The sequence below is a fragment of the Molothrus ater genome, chromosome 4 (genome assembly GCF_012460135.2).
Source record: "Molothrus ater isolate BHLD 08-10-18 breed brown headed cowbird chromosome 4, BPBGC_Mater_1.1, whole genome shotgun sequence".
Classification (NCBI taxonomy): Eukaryota; Metazoa; Chordata; class Aves; order Passeriformes; family Icteridae; genus Molothrus; species Molothrus ater.
The window spans coordinates 40,674,742-40,699,288 of NC_050481.2; the positions used below are offsets into that span (position 1 = coordinate 40,674,742).

General features: G+C 41.2%; 1 protein-coding gene and 1 long non-coding RNA gene across 4 annotated transcripts in view; both read right to left on the bottom strand.

The window, feature by feature from the left end:
* Positions 1–135, bottom strand: part of ACSL1 (acyl-CoA synthetase long chain family member 1) — a 38,137-nt gene extending 38,002 nt beyond the window's left edge. Inside the window, exon 1 of the mRNA XM_036381984.2 lies at positions 68–135. The gene's annotated coding sequence lies outside the window, so the exon portion shown is untranslated. The remainder of the gene's footprint in view (positions 1–67) is intronic.
* A 2,589-nt stretch (positions 136–2,724) lies between these two features.
* LOC118686736 (uncharacterized) overlaps positions 2,725–24,547 on the bottom strand; it is a 51,399-nt gene continuing 29,576 nt past the window's right edge. Inside the window, exons 3-7 of one of the 3 annotated variants that reach the window (XR_004980225.1) lie at positions 21,235–21,391; positions 19,432–19,571; positions 6,502–6,580; positions 4,836–4,934; positions 2,725–3,323 (exon numbers count right to left, since the gene is read on the bottom strand). This is a non-coding gene — a long non-coding RNA (uncharacterized LOC118686736). Of the gene's footprint in view, positions 4,935–6,501; positions 6,581–19,431; positions 19,572–21,234; positions 21,392–24,547 lie in introns of all 3 variants that reach the window. The other 2 variants (XR_004980224.1, XR_008508366.1) reach the window with 2 other exon arrangements.

Sequence of the window (24,547 nt, forward strand, 5' to 3'; positions counted from 1 at the left end):
TCCCTTGGCGGCGCGTCCCTGACGGCCCCCGGCCCCGACAGCAGCAGAGCCCCCGATCCCTGCTCACCTCCCGGCAGCAGCAGCGACCACGGCTGTACGCGCCGCCTCGGCGCCGCCCTTTTTAAGCCTTGCACGGCGGGAGCGGCGTGTGCGTGTGCCGGGCCCGCCTCCGCCTCCGCCTCCTCCAGTCCGCGCCGCCCGGCGGGGGCTGCCAGTCGGCCTTCCCCGTGCCTGTCCCCCGGCCCTCCCCCTTCCCTTGCCCCTGCCCACAGTAACTCACACAAACCCGCGGGGTCGCCGGTGGAAATGTTGTACCGTGCGGGCACCAATGACAGAGATGCACAGGGAGCTGAGGGGAGCATTGGCACTACTGCCACTTAACACCTTACAGGTCTGAGGTGACAGCTTGCAAAGCAGGGGATTTCTTACGGCTCCCGAAAGGACATCTTCATCCAGTATAAATATGCTAAAAGGATATATGTTGAAATATGAAGGTGTTGGAAGAGGACAACGACCTTGTTGGAATTTGTTGCTTACCTCTGCCAAACTTTTTTTTTGTGAGGTGCTGTGAATTTGAGGGGCATATTGAGGTGGCTAGGGCTTGATCAGGACCCCGATAGTTATCACAGAATCATAGACTGGTTTGCGTTGGAAGGAACCTTAACAATCGGCTAGTTCCAATGCTTCTGCCATTGGAACTTCTGCCACTGGAACTTCTGCCTGCATACACCAGGCTGCTCAAAGCCTCATTCAACCTGGCCTTGAACATTTCCAGGGACATGGAATCCACAGCTTTGCCAGGCAACCTGTTCTGGTGTCTCAGAACTCTCATAACAAAGAATTTCTTGTTCAGATCTAATATAAACCAACCCTCTTTCATTTTATAAGCCATAACCTATTTTCCTATCACTAAATACCTGTGTAAAAAGACCCTCTCCAGCTGTCCTGCAGATGCCACACCCTCCCTTCAGATACTGGAAGGCTGCTGTACTTTTTCTCCAGAGCCTTCTGTAGGCTAAACAACCCCAGCTCCTTCAGCCTGTCTTCACAGGAGAGGTGCTCCTGATCATCTTCACAGCCCTCCTCTCGACCTGCTTGAGGATGTCCATGTCCATTGTGTGCTTGGGACCCCAGAGCTGGATGTAGTATTCAGATGGTGTCTCATGAGAGCAGTGCAGGAGCAGAATTCTGTCCCACACCCCGCTGGCCACTCTCCTTTTGATGCAGCCCAGGAGACATTAGGCTTTCTAGGCTGCAAGTGCACATTTGCTGGCTCACGTCCAGCCTGTCACCCACCAACACCCCCAAGTCCTTCTCCCCAGGGCTACACCTCAATCTGCTCTCTGCCCAGCCTGTATTCATGCTTGGGATCGCCCCAACCCAGATGTAGGACCTTGCACTTGGCCTTGTTGAGCTCTATGAGGGTCATGGCTCCACCTCTCAAGTCTGTCCAGGCCCCTCTGGATGGCAGTTAAGTTACCTCAACTGGTTTCGGTTTGGCAATGTGCTGCATTGGTCCATTAGACATGTAAATCATCATCTCACATGTCAAAGTCCCACTATGTTGCACATTCTGCATTGCCATAATTTCCCTATGTTTCCTGGATATTCTTTATTTTAAGTGTGTATATGCGGGTTAAGGCTGTACACTTCATATAGAGATACACACACACACACACACAAATATATATAGTATTCTATAAATTACTGGAGGTACTTTTATTTTACATAAAGGCAACTAGAGTCTCCTAATGCTTCAGTTTATACTGGAGTATAAACCAGGCAAAGGACTTCCCATAGAAGAGCATTTTAAGAAAGGAAGGAGCCTATATTCACTTTTTAGCACAAAGGAGGAGGGCAATTGTGAAGCTGCTGATAGTCCCCACGTAACTGCACTTGGTTCACGCTATGGAGTGGCTCAGAAATTCAAAATAAATTGCTTTCCCAGGAAAGGAAGTGAAAGCATTTAATCCAGGAGTGCATCTCACTGACTGCTGCTGCTGATGGGCACAGAGTCTCTAGCACCACACTAAAGCTACTTGAGGAAAGCCCCAGAGCACAAGCAGCATGGACATCAGCTGCTCTGCCATGGGTAGGCTGTCCTGCTTCCCTCCTATTGCACCACACTTCGTGCTCATGTAGACATAGCCAGACTCTGCCAAATGATTTTTGCATTTTGTCCAGGATTTTGGATGAAAGAACAAGTGAAGTAGAGTTGCATACATATCTCAGGCACAGGTGATTTCATGCTTTGTCCTGAATGTGTTTATGTTCCATCTGCCAAACACCAAAGCTTACTATTATTTTATCTACTATGCTAGTTAATCCATTATCAGCACGTTTCTCCACACCTGGGTTTCTAAAGGCCATAAACCACATTTTAGTGCTTCCTCCAAGAAACTTTAGTGAACTGGTTTTGTCTTGTATTCCACTGGAAAGAGAGTCTCTAAAAAATCTCTCTCTCTTTCTATGTCTTGTACCTTGTAATGAGTTCTGTCAGCAACATGAAATTGCAAAAGTCTCAGCAACACAATATTTAAATAGGTATCTCAGTAGTGCCAGTTATCACTCCTCTGATGCCCCTTGATGCTCACGACATTATACATCCAGGGACTATTCTCTGAAATCAGCTTTCTGCCAGCTGATTGGAAAAGACAGGAACTCAGTCTCAACCAAACTGTGTAGGAAAAAATACACAGGTAACACAGAAGTAGGAGCATAAAATCTACAGTGAAAATATTGGACTGTCTTACACAGGGGAACAAAGGAACCTGGTGTTCCTCTGGATCAGGATGGTCTAGGACCCTTTACCAATTACATACACATTTTAACTATATTTGAGGTTTCACCAACTCTTTTTATTGGAGTACAGGGCATACAGGCTCTGAACCCATTTCATTGTGGAAATCGGCTCTTTAAGTACATCAGATATACCAAATAAGTAATAAAGACATCCAAAAGGAGATTCTGGCTTTCTTGTTTAAAGGGAGTTCCCTGTATTGAAGTCTGTCCACAGCCTCTTGTCCTTTCATCAAGAAGGGTCTGCCTCATCTTTCCCTGTAAAATAGATATTTACACACCAGCAAGATCCTCCCCTAGCCCCAGGTTTTTCCTTCTTGAGGTTTAACCTCACCTCATACGACAAAAACTCCAGTCCCTTTACCATAGTCATGGGCCTTCACTTGACTCTTTCCAGTATTCCATGTTTCTTTTGTATGGAGGAGACCAGAGTGGGCAGTGCTCCAGCTGTGGCCTCCCCAGTGCTGAGTAGAAGGGGATGATCATCTCTGCTTCACTGCATGTGAGGATGGACCACTCTTGAGCTTGGAGAAGGTGATCCATAGAAAAATCAATCAATTTTCTTGGATCCCTTCTATCTCCAGGACCATAATATTAACACAATGTTAACAGATGCTAATAATTATCCCATAAAGAGATTACCCAAAACAAAGGATTTCCATTTCAGCATATGAACATTATAGAATTTTCAGCTTGGTAATTTTTCTCTGTAATATTGATATCAGAGTATTGTTCTTATATATACGTACTGTTTGTCATTACTGTTTTCTTTGTATTTAATTGTACTCTTTTTATTTTTCTTTACAGGGTATGCAGATCACTCTACTGAATCGGGTAATCCTAAGTGTATCATCTCAGAACCATCCCAAGTGTATCAGTTTTACACAAAACAGACTGTTTAGCCTTCTACCATACTGTATCTGCATCTGCTAACACTTGTGTGCAATCTCAAGAGAAGAAAACCAAAGAAATCTTATATAAATAAGCACTTCAAAATGTCTAACATATATAGCAACTAAAACACATGAGCTACTGGGTCAGGAATAGTTGCTTCTGTCTTGACAACCCTCTTCCTAGTGAGAAATGGAATAATGCTCGTTTTGCATTTGTAAATTTCATACACTTGGGAAATGGAATGTCAGTACTGACAGGAAAGCCAGGGAGCAGGAAAGGGGGGTGGGGTGCCTCCAGAGTCAGGAACCAGCAGGACCTGAGGACAACTCCAGCAGAAGAGATGCTTTTCCCCAGGAGCTCTGCTGTCCCCCAGGGCACCCAGACAGGTGATGCCAAGCAGTTCAACCAACAGCCTTGGGCAATTTCAGGTGACAAGTCATGTCTGGGGTCTATGTGGAGGCCCAGTGGGGAACAGCAGGAACCAACACTAGGACTGAGGACAAGACTAGGACATATGTCACCTTCCTTCACCTGCTGGCCACTCTTCTTTTGATGCAGCCCAGGATGTGGTCAGCTTTCTGGGCTGCAAGTGCACATTTTCCTGCCACGTATCGAAAGACAATGGTGACATGGGGACCTAAGTTTGAGGTTATATGACAGTTACATAATGGTTGGATTTCACCTCAGAGGTCTTTTCCAAACTAAATGATTCCATGATTCTATGACAACTAGAGCTGGGATAAAAAGGTACTCTGTGAAGAAGATACTAGAATAAGATACTGTAGGCTTGCAACAGATGAACTGGTTTGTTGAGGACAACTGAATTTGGTTATCTCTACACCCTTTTTTCCCCCTGATCTATGTCGTCATCATACAAATGCAGTTTCATCTAAGAAACAACATATCATATTGGGCACTGCAGCAAATGTCCCAAAGCTAAGAGAGGCCCAGAAGTAAGAAACTCTGTCCTAGGTCAGAGATGAAAAATATATGTAAAGGAATTCCCACAGACTACAGTCATCTGCCTTCCTTTCACATGGATGAAAACAAACTCAGACAAACTGAGTTAATGAATGAGCTGTACTGGCAGGGCCCTAGATAAAGGTCTGTGCAGAGCCAGCCTTAAAGCTTGCTTCACTTACCCTCAGTATGTTGCCTTAAATTAGTTCTTCAACTTGGAAAGACAGAAGTAAGGAAGTCATGAGTGTGTTGAGTATTAAGTCTTCTGAACAATGAGATACCTAACCAGAAAAATAAAATGTTTAAAAATCCTCTGTATAAAGGCACAGATAAAAAAATTGTGACATTTCTATGGCACACCAGAAAGGAGACCCGATATATATATACACACAGATACATACATACAAAAAGATATCTAGAGAGTTTTTCAGAAAAAAAAAAGAGGAAAGAAATTACAAAGCAAATTTAAATAGCAATTCCATGTTTTTAAGCATGTAATGACTGTGTTGGGTTTTGAGGACTTTGCAGGTTTTTTTTTAAATACAGGAAGGATTTTTCAGCTATGTTTACTACTCTTTCCACTTTCTATTGCTGCCTCTGTTTATCAAATATTTCTCCATCTCTGCTCCCTACCCTCTATAATAGAAATGTGTATCTTATGGTTTGGGATCTGAGGAACTTCTGAATGAACTGGAAAACGTCTCTGTTTAGCTCACACTCAGCACACAGGAACTGCCCTTTGCACAGCATTAAGGTGTCAGTTTGAACCCCAGAAGATATGAAGGAGACAGAGGAGATCCATGGAAACAGTATTCTGTCCAGTAAAAACAAGACAATCTGGTCATAACTGATTCAGCTTGCTTATGTCAGGCTAACAAAAATGTTATTTCCTCAAATGACAAGGTGCCTATGTAATGACACAGGACTGGAAAAGTCAGCCTAAACAGCAACAGACTAAATTGTGCCAGTTCATTTACTGCCAGTGCTTCTTCTTTCTCTGAACTTTGGTTCACAGTTCAGAGAAAGAACACCTCTTTCCTCCTCTAAGCTGTACACAGGTGCAAGTTTACTAGCAAGTTCACTACTTACCTCATCAAAATGATCAACAGAAAGCTTTTCAAATTTAAAGTTATTTAAGTGAAATTACAAATATAACAAGAAAGTTCTGCTGGTTGTTTATGCCAATGCAATATGAACGAGCTGACTTGTTCACTTTCTCTGTTGTAAAAATTTTCCCCAATCACTATTCCTCTCTATATCAATCTTTTTGAGGGTTAAAGGTATCACACAAAAGAGATAAAGTATTTGTTCTTTACTTTTAATAACTACTTGAGAACAGACATTGAAATGTATAAAGCTATATTGCTAAAACAGATGAACCAACAATAATGTTTCATCTGCTTAACTGAATATCAAGTAAAATATTACACAGAAATAATCAGAGCAAGAAAGCTCAGAAGTTAAATATTTATTATGTTTAGACTCCAACTAAGAAGCAAAGTGTATGAAAAATAAAATACCATCTTTTCTGCTGAAACGTATCTTGATCACAGTCTTTTCTGGCTGACAAAAGGAGTAAGTTGTTCTATTCAGTAGAATTTTCAGTTGACTGGCACAAAACCAAACAGGAGAACCCCAGATAGTGCCAGACTACAGTATATTGAATATCCCTCACCAGCAATGACCTCTAAATGCACAACATGTTCTCACATTCTTCACATACCCACACCTCCTTGCAACTATCTCTACTGAGAATTGATGCACAAGCCAAGTTCAGCCCCAGGAGCAGGCCAGATGTCATGGTAAGGAACATCTCCTTTACAAGATGTCAAATCTGAGTGTGCTCACCTCCCCAAAGCTGTCAGCTAAAAAGCATGCTCCACCTTTGCAAGGAGTCATTTGGGCTCCTCCAGCTCAATGCTAGTGCCTACAGGAGACAGAAAGGGAAAACAGAATGAATTAATGAGCCCCAAGTTTTCTCCCAAAGCCAAAGAGCTTGTACATAGTGATTTTGAGGCTCTGATTTTAAATTAGTGCCTAGCATTTCAAAAAACCTCTTATTTCTTACAAAACTCATCTGCAGACTGGAACATATACATTAATCCTGTCACTTGCATTTTCATGTAACACTTATGTCACAATACTTGATTCGTGTGTAAACAGAGCTCTGCTTTTGAAAGGTTGGCCCCACATCTCATCTGCCTCAGGCCATCAAATGCCAAACAAATCAAGCTTGCAGATGCCAGACCAAAACAATGGACAAGCAGGCATTGGAAGTTAGCAGCTACCTGCCTTAAATGAATGGAGAGGATGCACAGGAGCCACCCCTGTAAGCACAAACAGGTGCCAAAGCACAGGCTATGGAAAAAACTTACAGTTCCTATGTGTGGCAAGCCCCATTCCAGTGCTTAGCTTCTGTGGGAACAGGGGAGTAAGTGCAGGGAGCTCAGGCTGGCAGCTGGAGTAGCTCAGGTATTGGTTCATGCTCCTTCACACCTACAAAGCTGAGGTTGCACACTCCTTCCTGCTTCAGTGCAAAGCAGTGTTTAGACATGGAGAGAGATAGAGAGTTGATGTGGTGAAGAAAAGTCCTGGGAATACTTTCAATAAAAGGCTTGAGGGATATGGATAAGATCATCATACAGCCCATGAAAGTATTCCACAGCAAGGTATGTCAGTAAACTACATCTTCATTTGGGATAAAAGCCAGTCCAGGGATTAAGTGAACAACCTGTCAAGGCCCTTCATCATCAATCACCTCCATTGTCTCTGAAAATGTGTGGAAATAATTCCACCCTCCTTCCTCCACTGCAATGGGGTGATTCACAGAGTTGCTGCAGAGAAAAAAAAAAAGGTCTGGCTTGTGAATAGCAAACTTGCCTATACAAACTTGTGTTTATGGGAAATATACATGAAAAACAGGTTAAATATGCCTTTCCTTAGTTAAACGTTGGTTATAAGAGGAAAATAAGCATTTTTTGGCCATGTCTATGGTATAAGGAACCACCATAAATCAAATTATCTGTAGCACATGTATCCAGTTGTCTACACAAAACAGGCACCAGGTATTGGCACTGTTTCCCTGCAGGTGAGTGCTGGCTATCATGAACTCTGCCACCATGCATGGACCCAAGAAACTTTTAGAGCTGGGACACCAAGTAGTTCTTGGAAATGACGCCTCCCTATCCTATTCCTGAACAGCATGAGCTGTTCAGGCCATCACTTCTGCTTCCCCAGCACATCCCACTTACATCATCTACCACTCCAATTACCTATTGGAGAGATCTCACTCTATCATATACCTGATCTTTCCTTGTTCCAGCCATGGCCTGCCATCCATGCAACCCTCCATTGCCCATGTAACACCACAGCCCAGCTGGAGCAGAGTTCGTTCTGTTTTGTTTTCTTATATTTTAAGATGCAGAACTCCTAGAGTGATGAGAAGGCATTTATTTATTTTTGGAAATATATCTTTCTTATGCATCCTGGTAATGAAATTCCCATTTCTTTATATAGAGATGGGCCTGTAGGAATATTTGACTATTACTTCTTGTAACAAACCACTTAATGGTACTAAAAATTATTATTTGAAATGCTTTGATTTATTTTTACATAACATTAATGGACACCTACATATTGGTATTTTAGAAAACTTATTTTTCAAAATCTCTGTCTAGAAGTATCTAGTAGCAACAAAAATTTACCAGACAGAAAATCTCCCAACTTTATCTCTCCCAAAAATTAATACATCAAGTTTCTTTCTTATATTTTCTTCTATGAAGCAGTGACAGATCCTACTACAAGGTTGTTTAGCCTCTGTGTGATAATGCAAATTTTATCTGACCACACCTCATATGTATTCTGAGCCTTGAATCACTACCATCCTGAATGCTGATATATAAGCAGAAAGCCCAGCAGTTGGGTCACTATTTACATAATGACTCTTTTTCTCCACAAGGTAAAGGCAGCATATAGATATGCAGGAGAGCTGTAAACAGTTAGAAGCTAAGAAATTGATAGATGAATATGATGGATGAAGAGAGCAAAGATTTTAAGTTCAGACTTAAAGCTTAATTTTAAATAAAAATTATTTAAGCTGATCTAGCCAAACTTTTGATTAGCTAAACTAAAGGCAATTATTTTATGTGAAGTTACATAAACATTTTATGGCTTCTTTTCCTATTTGATCCTCCATTAATTGTTTTTTGAAATTTTTACTATTACAAAGATGCTTGACACTCAATCATTTTGAAAGAGTAATTGTAAGCTGGGCTCCCTGCAGCAGCAGCCAGCAGTGCCTGCTGTATCTGGCCATGGTAGTGGCAGTACCAGGTGCAGGTGCTGGCAGTGCCAGCAGGCAGGAGCAGAGCTGGCAGCGTGTGAGGCCTGGGGCTCTCATCCCACTCACAAGCATTTCACGTGCTCCAAACCAGACTGTTCTGCCAAGCTGCTTCACTGCCCTCCTGAGCTCTTCTTGCTTCTCCCCAGGAAGGTCAGTGCTTGCCCTTGCTGGCTGGCACAGGCTACTTCTGTATAAAAAGGGCAACAGGTGGCAAGGCTCACCCCAAGGTCATGGAGAAGCCTGTGCCTTCCAGCTGCCCAGGAAGGAAAACTGACTTCATGTTCCCAGTTCACCTGCACGGCAGCAGGTACTGCTGTAGTTACACATGAAGTTTCCATTACATAAGCATTTACTGACAGAACTTTAAAAACCCCACACATTTAGGGCAGTTCTTTCTTTTTTCAAATTTTAATTTCCTGATGTGACTATGGAGAATGATGACCCAGGGATATCAGCTTTGAGCACTGAGTACATTAAAAAAAAAAAAAAAAAACCAACAACAACAAAACACAAAGTAAGATAGAAACATACTCCTAGATGAAATTACTAAGGGTTGAAACATATGATTTGGCACAAATTATTGAAGACTGTAACATATATCAGTTTGGCTTGACAGAGTTAATGACAAGCTGAAAATTATTTCATAAGCCCATAGAAGGAAGCCTTTGCTTCTTGTTTTTGTTCTTAGGTTGTTAACTGGATGCCTACGAGGTTAAATACAGCCCAGGGTGTCCTAGAGTGAAACCGCAAACTCCAGAATTCCTTACCCCATTATTCTCCTTCAGGTTTTGACATTAAATGAATTGCAAATGTGCAGCTTACATAGGCTTTTTCCTATTCCAAGAGGGCAAATGCAAACTTCCCTCGTCTCTCTTTGGCTAACACACCTGAACTGGCAACATAAAGCAGAGGTAACTTTTCAATAACAGTTTAGATATTAGCTGGTAACAAATTAGAGAAATTAGAAATTTAAAATTAAAATTAACAAAACCAAACCAAAATAAAAATATTTCCAATAGCTAATAACCTTTCCAGAAAGTGGGATAATATTTTCACCTCCATGGCAAGTGCTTTATTGTCCATAATGGGACTGCTCTGCCTGTGGCCTCCTCAGACAAGGCTGCAGGGTGCATGATCCCCATATGCTGTACCCCCTTCAGAAAGAAAGCAAAGAAAACAACACCAGGTGTGTCCAGTAGCATGTCCTTCTTAGTAAGCACACACTAATCTTGGATTGTTGATGGTAAGTGATGAAGCTGAAAGTAGCTTTTAGCTTTGTAAAAATACAGGTTCATTCAGTTTCCTTCAATACACTCAATATTCTCTTTTTACCTTCAAACACTTGTTGAATGCAACTTCCACTCAACTGTTATCTACCCCACTAAGCAGAGAAAAAGAACTTTCAAAGCTCACACTATAAACCCTGAGCAGCCACAGTCCCAAACTATGCTGAGTTATCAGAGATCTTCCTTCCACAGGGATGAAAGGACCTTCATCATATTCCCAGAAAGCAGTGGAGGGCATGGCTTTGCCCCATGCAGAAGGAGTTATCCCTCCCATGAGAAGGGGTTTGAGCTTGCCTGAATGCCATGATGGTATGATGGTGTCCAGCTGGGTGCTGACAATCCTTCAGAACACAGAGTGAAAGCTGTATAATTCTAAACTTCAGGAAAAGCACCCACCAACTGAAGCACATCAACAGATGGTTCCTGACATATGTTATCACCTTATGCAGCATAGGGTGGTGAAGCACAGGGACATTTCTGACATTAATTCAATAAGAATTGTGAAATAGAAATACAAAGGGAGCAGGAGGAATGCAGAAATCATCTTCAACCATTTTTCAACTAGTTCAAATAGGCCAATGTTCAGTAATGGTCTCATCCTTATCACTATAGTAACTAATAAGGCAGCACTGAATTTTTTGAAGTCTTTTAGCATGATTACATGGGCACACGAACACTGTGGTCAGCTAATAGCCTTATTTAACTTCTTCTGGAGTTGGTGAAAATCTTTCCCCTAGCTTCAGCAGAATCTAGATTAGGATATTAATTATACACAGAGTACTGCCTAGAAGATCTATTGCTGCCTAGCGAGTTTTTATCTATAGTAAAATGGCACTGGCTTTCCACAGTTTAATTTACCCTTGGTACACTCAGATTTTAAATGCACATACAATTTAGAGAATTTGCATATCTTAAAGTGCAAGTTCTCCAGCAAGTAGAAAATTCACTTGATCATCCACAAAGGATTCCCCAAGAGTATTACAGTCCCAATGCAAATGGCTTTGACCAAAGTGTCTCAGAAAATTTTAAAACTTTAAGTATCTAAACTCTTCATGGTATCAAATGTATCTCTGAAGAAAGAACCTTTACTGAGCTTTTCCACTGATAGGCCATGTTGACAGAGCAGCAGCACCCCCCCACTAAGCAGGGTCTTTTCTGCAGGACATGAAAATATGGATGGGCCTCCTCACCAAAATGCAGTTTTGTAGATGCACAGCCACAGATCCTGGTTTGAAAAAGAGCAGTCTAAATTTGCAGAAGCGGGTATACTCAAGGTATCTTTTTTTTGGAGGCAATGTCTTTCTTTTTAGTCTTTTGAAACAACAACTGTGAAAGTAATTTGTTCATTACCCTTTGGAAATAAAAACACGAAACAAATTCAAAGTGGAAGGTCAAAAATACTGTTTTCATTAATAAGAAGCTATTAATGTCTTTCAGATAATACTCCAGATTCAAGATTTATATGATTATTTTTATGCATCAAAATTCTTGCAAATAACTCCCAGTCCAACAGAAACAAGTTACCATTGATGCTGAGGGACTCTCAGCCCTACTTCCACTGAAATCTAGGATAAGATTCCCCTGGCTTTCTACGTGGTATGGTCATGTAAAAAGAAGGTCATCACCAACTTGCCTATTATTTCCTCTTTAAATCAGCAACTCCAAATTCAGACCTAAATCCCTAATAAAAGAAACTTAAAAAGAGTTTGTTCTTCCTCAGAGATTCTTGCTCAGCTCAGTGTACACTTGCTTACTCAGTAACTTTCCAGCATAAAAGTGTTTCAGCTTCTCAGTTAGGGAAAGTGTGAGGGTTCTTTTAAAAAGCTTGTATTAGGACCTGGGGCTTTTAAGCAGGAAGAGGATCAAGAGTGAGAATATGTGATCAGTGGGAAGAAACAAAGGGATTTCACCTCTGATAAATTCCCCTTTCTTCCTCAGGTGCCACATTTCTGTCCTGCTTCCTTCCATGTAGAAAAATGGATTCTTTTCCAAGGCAAAGGAAAAAAAAAATTATTTCACTCCTTCAGGTCATAGAAAATCACATTAGTCAGGATTAGTTCTTCTCTTTCCTGTTTGCAATGTCCAGAACTCATACACTTTGTTTCAGGATGGTTATGAAACATTCATTTTCAACATGATGTGATCTTGTAGAATTTCACTTTCCTTATCTGTTTTATTCATACACATTTTGTGTGCATACAGTTGAAATAGACTTCAGAAAATTACGTGTATACAGTGATACAAGACTTGCTACAAATTTCACAAGAATACTTGGGTTAAGTGGAAAGCAAAAGAATTGTTCAGCCAATATCTACATTTGTCAAGGGACCAACAAAATGGAAAATATTCTCATTTATATGTACAGCATCTGAAAATATGTAGTACAAGTAAAATTCAAAAAGATTATGAGAGATAACTGATCAAAAGATCTCTGCCCAATGAAGAAGCATGCAACTGGCATCTTGCCTTGAGTGAATGGGCTTGCAAATAAGTATAGGATGTAGTAAGTATTCACAAACTAAAGCACCAGGCATAGAATGGTATATCCATCTTAAATTTCAGCAGGCTAATTGTTCTGATAATACTGACAGTGCTCTCCAGATAAAATCAACAGCAACAGCAAAATCTTTGGATTGTGGTTAGGAAGAAGAAATCATCAGGATAAGCATGTTACTTGATGAAAATTTGTTTTCATACCTTAATCATTACTTCCAAACTTTTTTGTTCAGTTGTGAATCTCTGGATTGACAGTCTGCATGCTGTTGTCACACCATGATCTCATTTTTCCTTTCCTCCACTACACTGCTACCCCACACAGTTATTCCACAAGTCCCACACTAGAACAACAGGTCACTCTAGGCACCAAAGATTATTTTAAAGGATTAGAAATGAACAGTTTTACACAGGTGGTGTATAACACTGGCAGATTGTGGACCAAGTTGAAAGATGCAGTGTTTAAAACAACATTTGTCTGGGGTTCCTGTTGGGGACTCTGGTGTGTAACCAGTCACAGGGTTGAGCTGACACATGCACTGTTAGGTAATCCAAATCCCAGGCTGCATAAACAGAACAAACTAGCAAGGACTTCTGAAACCAGCATCACTGGGTTACTTAGAAGCCTCTATATGCTCTGCTGCTCTCTCTGCAGAAAGCTACTATCACATCTAGGCTGGGAATCAGCCCCAATCTGGCTTTCAAGAGCATGACTGTGAGACAGATAAATCAGGAATTAAAACATTCACAAGCAGCTGATGGGTTAAGCATGGTTACAAGGAAAGAAAACCAAGAAGCTTTTCTCAAACTAGGGGAAAATCATCATTCTCATGGATGAAGCCTCCACCCCACACCTTGGGTGCAAAACCCCAGAGAAGGGAAGGCTTGCAGGACCTTTCCCTTCAGTTCACCCAGGCCCTGCAGGCAGCTCATATGCATCTTCACACAGTACAGCAAAAAAATGGAAGCATAGGTATAAACTGAGTAAACACCATGCAAATGATTAAGTGCTCCAGAGACATCTCGCACTTGTGCTCTCAGGGTAGAAGATTATTAAACAATTCACAGGATTAGCCTGGAGCTGACACTCTACTTAGACAAATGAGTCCAAATGGCTTTGAATAGCTCGTTATCCATCATGGTTGCATAGAGCAAGCAGAACCTGAGAAGTGCAACAAATGCAGCTCCCTCTCTGCAGTCACTAGGAGTTAGAGAGGCTCAGCCATCAGTGGACATTCATCTCATTGTTACAGCAGAGAACAGCACAGTGCAGCTCTTCATACTGTGCCCCAGTCTGTGCTTTAGCTTTATTCCCCTCCATTACAGAAGATTCAAGACTCCTCACAGCAGGCTTCGCAAAACTCAGTGTGGATCATTTTCATGGGAACAACAGCAGCAATAAAAGGAACACTTTGAGTTCCAAGCCAGTGCCACTGCACAGCCATAGAGGGCTGTTCATTATCTTTCGTGGCCATTAGAAGAGGAGAAGTAGGTTACCCTACTGCCCTGCAGGAAGGGAAAAGCAGAAGTGTTTCTAATTCCAGGGAATTCTTCCAACTCTGTCTGCCCTGTGCAGCATCCCACACCTTGCAGTGACTTCCAGAGCAGTCAAGTGCCAAATACTGTGTGTCAATGCATTTGACTCCTCTACAATTCCTTCAAAAATGCACACCATTTCCTCCTTAAAAAGCTTGCAAGCTTCATTTATGTGAAGACAGACTAAACTTCTCCTTTAACCTTTAAGTTCTAGAAGAAATTAAGATCAATATTTGTTCTTTCTAGCAATCTTCTGTGTAATGAGCTGAGCCCAAAGCAAAGCTTAATCACCTCCAGGCTTCCAAAGACATATGAAATCACACTGAGCCTTTGCTGTAACAGGCTACTCTTCTCCAGCCTCTTACCCAACTTCACTTACACAGCAACTAAATTTTGAAACTCAGACATGCACAAGTGCTACTTGCAACCATCACCTGTTGAAAGACCAAGCATCTGAGTGTTATTTTGGTGGAAGTGCTGTAATAGGAGCTTACCTGAATCTTTTTATTTTGCTACCTTGTGTTCCTCAGATCTCCAGTGAAACATCATGTTCACTTTCACATCCAAAACCAGCATCAATTTCTATTACACAGTGTAAGGCTCAACAACCCTGGGCTCACAAGGATTGCTGGCAAGCTTCCTTATTTCAAGTCCCCTACCATTTTCCAGGAGTTGAACTTCCATTTTCATTAGGAGATAAATAGTACAAATCATCTACAGGTAGGTTGATTGATAAATTCTGAGTACAATATTGATATCCATATCTCAAACACCTGCAGTCTGTTACCATCAGAGCTATTTACAAGCATTAGTATTGAGCCCTTAATGAGACAGGAGTGGGTAATACAGTGCTAGACTGGACCTGAACACAAAAGGTCCCAGAAACTTCTGACTGATAAGAAGGGCTGATCTGGAAGTGTTACATTTAAGCAAACCATTAACAATCTTAACAGTTACTTAGGTTTCGTTTCTATGGTAGGTAAAAACGCAAGCCTGGATTTTGTTATGAAAGCTTTCTCACTTTAAATAAAACAAGTTAAAAATCTCCAGTGCACAGGAAGAAGGGCACTGGAGGCTTGGCTGAGATGGATAAAATTAAAAGCAAGACTGATTTTTCAGCCAGTTGTGGCACAACAGTGGCAGAGTGCTTGATCATTACCCCTTGAGACACACAGCACTGCAAACACATAAAACCAGAGAGAATACCCACAAAGAGACAGAAAGAACTGTTTTAAGATCTGTGACATAGCCCACTACACACAATTAGTCAGGCCACAACAGGAGAGGAGCACAACAGTGAAGACAGTCATAACTACATCTCTAAGCAAGCCATTGGGTCTCCATAGGTAGTAAGCACAACTCTGACTTACCTTCCAACATAGCTCACAGTCGTCTGTCTCTTTCCTTCTGACTAGCTCAGCTAGGAGCAAAAACTCCCTGACTACCCAAAGAAAAGGTTAGCTACAGTAATATCTTGAAAGAAGGCATTCAAATAGCTGATGCTTTCCTGGATTAACTTCATTCTCTTATTCAATGTGGATTGCTAATTCTTCATTAGTGTGGTTACCCACTCACATCCACACTGCACAGGTGCGGTGTCTACAGACAGCAGAATTGGGAACTTGCAAAGCTTACAAAGTAATTTAAAGATGATGGATGGGCAGGAAATTATTTTCTAACTGCAGACTCTCTGATAAGTACATACTTCTTGCTTCCTTTCTCCTTAACACAGGTGCACATGGTGGTTGGAACTCCACCAACCCACGACTCCACACCACTATATGCAAAAGCAGCCCTCTTCCCATTTCTGCACTACAGATCAGTGCCATCAAAACCAGATCATCTCCCACATTAATCCAACAATAGTGGCAAAAGTCCACTAATCCCTTGGTACCTACCCTCACTTCTGGGTTAAAATCTACTCTAGGGTCAGTTCAAGGATTTTACATGTTAATAAGTTGGGAAGGGAAATGTTCTTAGGGTTAGTTTGTTTCCAGGTGGGCTATTCCCTGCTTCTCCTGTCTGGAGAGAGGAATTTAGCACTGAAAGGTTCACTTATAGAGCTGACATCTCTTCAGAAAGGATGGAGCAGCTGAGTTATGAACTCACCACCTCTCTCTGCAGTGATGTTTTATAGCTTTGCTGCTTTATGGCCATGCTGCTATGAAGCACTTTATGCCAGAACAGTCTGATATAGTGAGTGCTTGAGCCATACATTCCTCCATGCTCCCTATGAAAGTCCAAGAAAAATAGTATTTATTCAGGTTTATCCATGCACTGGCATATTTGTTCAAGGATGTGTTAAAGAAACAAGAACTCCTGAGCTGTCCTCTGTGACATGAAGATATCCTAACACTGCAGCTGCCTTTGAGGAGGAACCCTTTTTGCTTCAGAGAGCTCATGTGGTGCAAGGTGGGGAGAATCAGAGGTCTGACTGGATTAAGCAGTGCTGCTGCAATCCTGAGCTCAAACCACCCTGCCTATGCTTCAAGCACTCTGATAAGCACAGCTAATTTACATGAGTGGGGGAGGAAGGGAGAAGTTTCCAATATCATCAGAGAAGGACAAACAGAGTAAGAAGCAAAAAGCACCTATGTGCTACAGTAAGGTCAGAAAAGTTCAGACACATCTGAAGAACAATTGCAGAGACTCTCTTTCTTAAAGTATTGGTCATAGTTTTGAAACAGGAACAGAAATAACACCTGATGCAGAAATCAGGAATCTGGGAGATAGGGTAGTACTTGACCCTTGCATAAATCTAGGCTATAAAACTTGGTGCTCACTTAAATATTATTTGTTCTAAATATGTAATCTGGCCAATGGTCAGACAGCAGCAGCAGAGAAATAGTCTGGCCTACCCCTGAGTCCCACCATGCCTGTGAGCACAAACCACCTGACTGTGGAGCCTCCACACATTTTTCCAATCTGGCTCAGAGAGCTTTTTAATCCCTTATGCCAAGGTGCTATGATTGATCAGTGATCACAAATATTGTTTCTACACCAAGGGCTCCCTGCTCCAGTCTCCTCTCTTGGTAAGTAGTTCCTCCCCCTTGTCATTTCTCCCAAGGCATACACTTCCTCTCTCCTGGCAGTAGTTTGTTTGCTTGCTCTCCCTCAGAAATGGCAGTCAGCTCACACCAGCACATACCCCAGCCTTCCTTCCCACACCCAACTCTTCTTACAGGCACAGCATCAGCATGGTCAACACTCCCCAGTTTCAAGAAGACAATCCACAAACTTGGCATCACAAGTTTTCTGCTGCTCTAAGCAGAAGTCCAAACATAGAGAGGGGAGTAGTAACACCCTAAAAGAAAAGACCCCCAGTTCCCTTCCCACTCCAGATCAGCACAGATGTGTGCCACAGGAGTATCCCTGGGACTAACTTCCAGAGACACATCTGCAACAGACCCTTCCAGGAAAGCCACCTGCTTCCACTGCATGCTGCAAGGCATCATCAGACTAATACACATGTGATGCAGTCAGAGAGAAGAGGAAGTCCTGACCCATTTTGTGTAAGCACAAGTTTCTGGTATGTTAAGAAACTTCCTGGGGGCTGAGCAGCCAGACAACTGTGATTAATGGGATCCTGCAAATCCTAATGGCCTAAAATTGGAAGGTGACCATTTTCTGCTATGATTTTACTCTTTGTATGCATCAGTTCTCTGATGACTCCTACCTACCCCAAACACCTCTCAGAGAGAAATAAGAATGTACCAGCTACATCAGCTAGCAGCAATGCAGCAAAAGCTCTGGCATAGGGCCATTGCAGGGCCTACATAGGGAATGGAGAGCCAGAAACAAGGACTTGTGAAGACACCAGTCTCCTGTCATTCCAATCAGTGTTCTCTAGGATTTTACTTTTCAGGTAACATGTCAAATTAGACAAGAGCCCTACAGTACATTAAACCTCCTCTGCAGAGATTTTGGGTGATCTCTTTTTGCTGCTTGGGTAGTTTTGAAAAAAACCCAACCAAACAAAAAAATACAATCAGCATTATAACCTGGAGTAATTTTGTTCTCTTCAAAGCAGAGAGGAACAAGAGCAATAGTACAAGGGCTTAAGAGCCTCCAGTGTGGCAGAAAGACAATTTCCCACAGCACAGGTACAGCCTGACATTTTTCCTCTGAGCATATCCTCCAAGGCTTAAATAGGGGGTGGTGAGACTATAAACAAACCATGGACACTTTACAGGGGCTGCCCAGAGGGCAAGGTGGAGTGTGACTGAGGGGCGGTTGCTATAACTAACGGAGCCAGCCTTTCAAGAAGTCTCTTTGGAATAGAATTTATCTTTTATCCAATCATAAAAGAAAACAGTCAATTCCTGTTATCCTATAGCAGAGAGGGTAATTGTCTCCTAGTGCTCCAGTCAACATATTTTTTCTTTCACAATCACATTTCCTAATTTCCTTCCAGACCTACAGCTACCACAGAAGTAACCACAAGACAATTACATCTTTGAATGTACCAAGAGCACGTCTCCTTCAACAGTGTGGATCTTTCCTTGCATTTCACAGCATTGTCATCACTAGTAGAAAAGTCACAGTTTCAGTCTTACCCTCCTGAGGTCAATTTTTCTGCTGACACATACCTAAACCAAACCAGGACTGTTCCCAACTAAGTCGCAGTGATGCTGATTCCTTCAGGTTTCTGAAACTGCTCTGGGATTTAGACCACAATGGCACTGTCCAGCCATCTCAACTCTCAGAGCAGAAGTATCTCTGTTTCACAGATTGAGAAAGAAGGGCAAAGAGAAATGCACTGATTTGCCCACACAGCAAAATGAATATCAAGAATAAGATATTCTTAACCTCCAAATGTTTCTCCCTCTACACCTACTACTAAGACTTCAATGAAAAGTGGCAAGATAAAAGTATGTGTTTGTTCACTGTTACTCTGTTGTGTACTCATTAGAGAATAAACCTGAAAAAAAAAAGATCTTTACTTCTATTTTGCATTAAACAGATCAGATATAAATTGCAAAACTTCTCTGATGTAATTCAGGGAAAGCTGACAAAAGATAAAATCCCATATCAACAGTTTGGTAAGGGCCCCTGGTGACAACACAATGACTCGAAAGAACTGGCATGGTTTATTTCATCCAGAAAAATAGGGAGTCTTACCATGTCTGCTCTGGTTATTAAGTGCCCCAACAACACATTCCTTCACCAGATTTGGCTGTGCTGCTCCACTCAGGATGGAACTGCTGTAGCTGAAGTTTCCACAACTCCCTTTAGTGCTAAAGTCACTTATTGAGTGGTAGCTGAAAAAAAATCAGAGAAAACCCCACCCATTCTATGTATGTTCTCTTTTACACATTTCTCAATATCAAGCACTTTTCTTAAAGAACATAAAAAGTGATAAAACATTTTTCAAAGCAGAATGTCAAAGTATTCTAGTTTACTTTGTAATTGCCAGTTTTGAGCTTTTAAATTGTATAGAATGTATTTGGTATCTAAGATGATTGCAACAGGAGTCAATAAAAACTAGTTCTTCCTGTTCCAACCATAGCACTCACTTTTTTTAGGCTCTTCTTGCTCACAGCTTGGCAAATTCCTGAATTTCTCCTCTTGCAGACATCCTCAGAAATGATGCAGGAACACCACAACTTGAATCACACTGTTGACAGCATCAAAGCTAGCAGATCTCACATTCAAGTGCACAGCAACGTCATAAACTTAACCCTTGGGTTTTCCCTACTGTAGTAAGTAGGGAAAGAAATCAGCATTGAGACCAAATAATTTCCCTCTTGTTTCTAAAATTATTTTTGGTGCTTTGTGCCCTCTACAACCTCCCAGGATTCCCACAGGATATCTGGAGTCAGAAAAGGAATCATGCTCATTCACCTCTGTATGATGATCATAACAAAAGGAAACAAAAAGAAATTCATTCTCTGAAATTTCAAGAAAAAGTTCTACAATATTCCTGCTCAGACAAAAGCTGTGGTAGGACAGAAATTTAAACTCTGGGTATTTTTCATTACTTTAAGGATAATTATGTGCTGAAGCTGATGTTTTATCATTAAAAAACCTTCCATAACAATAAAACCTCTGAAGAAATGAGGTTGAGGTTGAATGTAGAGTGGCTAATGTCATCAATGCTGAGCTAATAAGTGACTAAGCTTTGACTTATATTGGGATGTCATGCAAAGCTCTTCTGTGTCCTCTTCCTCTTGAAGCTCCCCAACAGCTTTTGGCAACACTTGCCCTTCCCAAGATTAGCCCAAATTGGGTCAGAGTTTATCTGAGGAGGGGGGAAACTCTCTTTTCTGCTGTCTGAATGAACACTGCTGGGGAAGTGGTAACAATAAGAGCTAGTGTTAGGATCTGTCAGATGCAGTGGCATAAATACAGAAAAACTCTCAAGAAGTAATGAAAATTGAGTGATGAGATGCACATTTTCAAGTTCATTCTCAGATTACCCCTTGTGACTATAAACCTCCTGTATAATAGCACTAAACTCCAAGAAATACTGTTTCTTCAAACTGATGAACAGAAATCTGGACTTTCAGAATTGGCATGTACTTTTGTCTTTCCATAAACTACATTTATGGTAAACGCAGGGATGTTACTTGTGCTGATTTTTTTTTTTTTTAAGGAATTTAAGGTCATTTGAATACCTTGAGATATATTGGAAAGTTGTTCAAATTAGTGGCTTTTCAGGGTAAAGCCTCCATCCTACATTGATCCACTGTGGAAAAACTCTTTTCTGCAGTTTGAGGGAGAGTAAATTATAGAAGGAGTCAGAGTTAAATAAGAGCATGATTTTCCTTTAGTGATCCACTAATGGCAACAGAGTGCTGCAAGAAGATGTAGTGGATACCATATAAAGCCAAGATGAAAACAGTAGTAAAAGGACCCACAGATACAAGATTTGGGTAAAAACTCAGGTATCACTGGAATGATAAGATGTTCTCCAGATCTTACATGGCATTCCCTGAGCATTTGTTCAACTCCTTTGTTGAGGATTCCTTAACAGCAGGAACGGACCTGAGACTTTACTGGGCTGCACACTATAGGAACAGCAGAGATGATCAGTAGAACAACAAAATCCTGGGAAAAATGTGTCAGATTTGAGATTTACCTGAAAAACACAGAGGGAGAAGAAAATGGGAAGGAAGCCAAACACAGCCCATAGGATGTGAAGTAAAAGTAAAAGTAAACTTAGTTTACACATGCAGTGAGGATTCCTGAGCCAGTTTTCTCACTAGAAGAATAGGAGTCATGTTCACTTTAAACAGAAGTATTATTTTTCTGAAAACATAGAAACTTTCTAATGAATAAAAAGATCATGAATGAAAAGTCTCTATTCTTCAGAGGTGGTAAAAATTCCTCCAAGTTACTACAATGCTACTGTCAGCATTTCCTCACATACTTGATAGTCACTGTTTACAAAAATCTGCAAAGTAACAACGCTGCTAAAAACTAAGCACTAAAATGTCACCCTGTTAAGTGTGCACAGTGGGAACCTTGCTCTTCTTGGAAAGCCCTCTTTTGAATGCCCTCTTTTGAATGTGGCACAGTTATGGCCAGATGAGGAAAAAAATAAAAAGGAAAAAAAAAAGCTGTACCTTCCAAATGTCCAAATGCCATTTATAAAGCCATTTTGGTACAATCCATCAGGAAACATTAGTGAAAGCACACAATTATCCTAGGACTGTAAAAAAGATAGCCCAAAGTAATTTTGTACATGAACATAATTCAATTTTACTGTTTTGCAAAAAAATGTAGCCTCCCTATTGAAGGCAATGTAGTCTCCCCATAGCCAGTCATTGAAAAGGACAGAAACTATGTAGGGACTTATATAATATAGTAGTTGTCAAAATGTAGATGCCTGTAATAAAGATCACTACAACTGCTCAATTATTGCTGCTTTCTGCAACATGCATTGACAACCAAAGCCCAAGGCCTTGCAAAATAACCAAAACAGACACAAAAGCTCACTGAGATTCTGAGCAGTGTGGTTAGAGCAGGGGTAAAAATCCACATCCAGAATAAGGCATGCATCAAGTGATTTCAAATCCTTTTAAACTATTGTTTGTTTTAGTGACATGAGCTCCCCTCCTGCCATCACCCATCCAAAAAAAAAAAAAAAAAAAGAAAAGAAAAAGATTGAAAATTTTCTCTTTTCTCTGCAAGCATCTAACATTTGCCCAGCACTGTCAGGGTGGTCCAAGCTCGTACAGTCCACAGGCACAGCCCCCAGCACCCTGCCCTGCCAGGCTGTGCTCACTCACCATGCTGTCTCCTCCCTGCCTTTTAATGATGAAGAACAAGGGAACTGAGCTCAATGGATCGAAAAACAAATTAAGAAGACATGCATAACCTCAAAATTTACTCTCCTATACATTACCATCCAACTAATCTGCTGTATTTTCAGGATATGTGCATCATGCCCTTGCAGGTAATATAGCTTATGAGGAGCAATCCTGTTGCCTGCAATCAGGTTACTTCTTATGAATAAAGACTTCAGAATCTTGCCCTTAAGGAGAAAGAATTCAAGACTCATGCAGTCTGAATTAAAAAGTTAAGTGACAGTATAATTTGCAACTTCATTTCACATAATTTGTTATCAGATGATTTTTCTTTCCACAAATCCACATTAGCATTGCCTACGATGAAGGTGTATAATAATCTATGATTTAATAAACAAGACTTTTTAAAAATACGAGGAAGAGTCTCCCTACCCTCTGCCTACAGAAATTGATGTAAATATCAGTCACCCACTATTTTTAGGCAGAACTTACTATCAATTTGTTAAACTCCTTTTAAGAGTCATACATAAATATAGCTGAAATATATAAAAAAATCAGAATTGTGTCTGTAATATCCCAGATTCACTAAGGCCAAACACTACTTTTCCTACAACACTGCTTCCTAAGTAGTAAGTATTTTCAGATAGTAAAGCTGAACCGGGGATTATCTTTATACAGCAAGATCTTGGCAGCCTGACAGAAAAAATTAAAGGAGCCTGCTGATCACTTAAAATACTACAGCTCCAAGTATGTTTGGATGACCGCCAAAGTCTTGGAATTGTTTTGCCATGAAATCTGCTTTAAGACAGGAAGAACAGGAAAGTTTTCAGTCTGGAAGAGGCTTCATGATGAAAAGCCTGGAAATCAAGCCCATTATTCACATCCAATCAAGCCTACCCCTCCCTGCTCCTTGCTGTCCTCTCCATTCCCAGCACAGGAATGTCCATGCATACAAGTGCACTCCACACACCACATACATTCCACACCTCTTACATGCCCTTAGACTTTATTTTTGATAAAATTGCTCAATATTGAATTCAAAATTATACTCTGTCATTTGAGTGAGCTATGCTTCTTTCATATACTACAGGTCACAGAGATGACTGCCACTTAAAATAAATATTTGTCAGTATTAGATGTAATTTAAACCTCCTGGCTCCTAAAGACAGAGTAAGTTCAGGTGTAACAAAGAGGCTCTATCTGCTTTTTCCTCTGCCTGCCTGCACTGCAGCCTTTCAATCATCACATAATCTTATCTGACACATAGGTTTCTACACAGTCAGTGCAGAACAGATACTTATTTAAAACCCAGGTGACATGTAGACCTCTACTACTCTTGTGGCTGTAGCACAGGGAGCTCTCCAGGGCAGCTGCTCTTGGTAAATTATTGTGGTCATGCTCTCTCTGAAGTCAGCAGGAACACAGTCCAGGGTCTAATCCCGGAAATCACAGGCAATTAAAAAGCAGAATCTGCACAGCTGTAAAACACTCCCTGAAAAATATTTAGCCATCTTGGTTCCTGGGACACTCAAGGAGACCCCTCCATTCCTACCCAGGCCTGCATGTATCTGAGCATCTGCCCTTTGTGCCCAGCAAGACTGGAGAAGCAGCCCCAGCAGTTGCAAGAACACTTTCTCTGCACTGATCCCATATTTGTTTCCATACAGAGTATTCAAAAGCTTTTTGTAAGAGCAGCTTTTCACCACCCTAGATATTAGACTGTATAGATATTGTAGTGGTTTCACAACAATAAACTGAGTTTCACAACTCCTTCTATTCAATTAAAATTATCTCCTATCAGATGGCAGAAGCCTCAAGTGTGCTAACTCAAATTTCTCTGAGAAATTGTGAGAAGTTAACACTGTGCTGGCAGGCTTTGGGCTAGCTCAGGTCACCTCTGTCACACTGGCATCAGAGCATGGATGTCATGGACCCCATGTCAACTGTTCCAGTGCAATGAATGAAAATGCAGCTGTCTGTCCTCA